The sequence below is a fragment of the Rhea americana genome, unplaced genomic scaffold (assembly GCF_003343005.1).
Source record: "Rhea americana isolate MKP2758 unplaced genomic scaffold, rheAme1 scaffold_988, whole genome shotgun sequence".
NCBI classification, from domain to species: Eukaryota; Metazoa; Chordata; class Aves; order Rheiformes; family Rheidae; genus Rhea; species Rhea americana.
In genome coordinates, this window is record NW_028187186.1 from 6,428 (window position 1) to 8,437 (window position 2,010).

The following is a 2,010-nucleotide window of genomic DNA, read 5'->3' on the forward strand; positions in this document are numbered from 1 at the left end:
CGCCTGCACCCTTGCACACGCACACTCGCCGGCACCGCGTGCAAAAGCCCTGCACGCGCAGCAGCGCCCGTGCAACCGCCCACGAACCACTGCCGCACCTGTCCGCGCTCCTGCCTGCGGGCACGCCCGCGTGAATAGCTATCGCACGAGCATGCAGCAGTGCATGCACACACCCATGCATAGCACACGTGCAACACACACCYGCGTGGCTGTGCTCACAAGCGTGCAAGCCCCTGTGGATGCTCACGTACAAACGTGCTCACCGGGAAATGCACGCATCCCTCTGCGTGCTCACACACTTGCGCAAGCCCACTTGTAGGAGCTTGCACACGTAAACACATCAGCACAGACACCAGCCTGTGCATGCTCACACACACATGCACACCAATGTGAACACCCACATGTACACATGCTGATGTGCACACGTACCCCTAGAGGCTCACACACTCACAAACACCCATGAAAACCGCTGTGCTCATAGACTTGCACAAATAAGCATGTTGTCATGCACACGCACCTGTGCGTGCATGCACACCCCAGACACATATACTTGTGCATCCTCAAACGTGCACACACCCATGTGAACCTCCATTTGCACACATGCTGACACACACATGCACCTCTGCACATTCAGACGTGTCCATACCCATGTGCACACACACCCGTGCATGCGCTCTGTGTGCACACCCATGCACACGCCTTGTGCATGCTCTCTGCTGTGTGCACACCCGTATGCATACACACCCGTGCATGCTCTCACATGCATGCATCCCCATGCACACACACTCTATGGATGCTTTCACACCTTTGCACACTCATGCACACACGCGCACACACACAGACACGCTGTGCACGTTCTCGCATGCATGCACACGCAGACACGCATCCCCCCCCGCCCCGTGCATGCTCACCCGTGGGAGCCCCCCCGGGCACGCGCTCCGTGCAGACTCCCGCGGCGGGGGGACGCGGCGGGGGCGCGGTCCCTTTANAGGGGCCGCGCGCCCTTGCACGCGCAGCGCCGCACACGCCCGCGGGGGCTCGCGCCCCGCACCGGTGCACGGGGCACGCCGCCCCCCGCGCGCCGCAGGGCCCGGCAGCCCCCGCAGCGTGCGCACGGGCGTGCACAGCACCGCGCCATGCTTGCACACGCGTGCAAGCACTTGCGCACACACACACGCACACTCTGCACCTCCTGCTACGCCAGCCCCCCCCCGCCCCCCTTCAGCCACAGGGCTCCCTGCGCACGACTCCCAGCGTGGGTATAGCCGGGTGAAAAGCCATCGTGAGGCGTGCAAGTGCCTGAGCAGCCTGCTCACACGCACCGGGCCCCGTGTGCACACTCATGTGCCCTCCCTGCCCCCCCCCATCGCCTCGGCACATGCCTTACCCCCCTCGGAGCTGGAGGCGGCCGCGGGCATCTCTGCGGCGAGCGGCGCAGCGGGCCCTGCTGCTGGCCAGGCCCCCGCGGGCCCCTCGCGCCTGGCACTGCCAGGGACGGGACGCGCAGGCGTGCAGCAGCCAGGCCCACGCGTGCAGCCTGCACACGCCTTCCCCCCCCCGCACATGCAGGGTGCCTGCTAGCACACGTGAATGCACCCATGCACACTTGTGCATACACCTACATGCATGCATGCACAAATGCATCCTCACACACGTGCATGCACCCACACATATGCTTGCRTCTACAAACACATGCCTAAATGCACCCACACACGTGCATGCATGCACRCACGCATGTGCCTRCATGCACATGCATGCACAAACGGGCCCATGCRTGTGCATGCATGTACACGCACAGGCATGCACAAATGCCCACCCCCCAGCTGTATATGCACCTGTGCACACATATGCACACACAAATGCACCCTCACACATGCCCACACACCCTCRTGTGCATGTGTGCAAACACAAGACCCCTGTCACCATCCTGCAGCCCACGCAGGAGTTGGATGGGTGCTGTGACCCTTCCCGGGACAGCCCTTACACAACTACACACACGCACACACACAC

At 63.1% G+C, this 2,010-nt stretch overlaps 1 pseudogene across 1 annotated transcript in view; it reads right to left on the reverse strand.

Moving 5' to 3' along the window:
- LOC146584006 (MAGUK p55 subfamily member 2 pseudogene) overlaps nucleotides 1-1,450 on the reverse strand; it is a 7,145-nt pseudogene extending 5,695 nt beyond the window's left edge. The window contains exon 1 of the transcript XR_014898291.1: nucleotides 1,388-1,450. The product of XR_014898291.1 is annotated as an MAGUK p55 subfamily member 2 pseudogene (transcript). The remainder of the gene's footprint in view (nucleotides 1-1,387) is intronic.
- Nucleotides 1,451-2,010: the final 560 nt, after the last annotated feature.